The following is a 354-nucleotide window of genomic DNA, read 5'->3' as shown; positions in this document are numbered from 1 at the left end:
CCGCTATTTTAAAAATATATGCATAAGCCGGTTTACAAATTTGAAAAAACATAAGTTGAGTTGTTATAATATTTAGAATTAATCTTAAATAAGATTATAAAAAAACAGTTTTTTGATCTAATAAAAATATTAAACTAATTTTGCCATTCTTTTTAACAGATATATTAAAATAAGGTAAAAACTCATGTGCAGTTCACTTCACGTGAAATTGATAACTGAGAATCTTAAATGATTTGATTGATTTGACTAAATTTTCATCTAACGACTATCAATTATCAACTTCACGTGAAGTCGACTGCACCTGAATTTTCACCTTAAAATAATAATTATTATTTTTAAAAATATATTGGGATA

Source organism: Arachis ipaensis, chromosome B01 (genome assembly GCF_000816755.2).
Source record: "Arachis ipaensis cultivar K30076 chromosome B01, Araip1.1, whole genome shotgun sequence".
Lineage (NCBI taxonomy): Eukaryota > Viridiplantae > Streptophyta > Magnoliopsida > Fabales > Fabaceae > Arachis > Arachis ipaensis.
Note: the sequence above shows the minus strand (reverse complement) of the source record.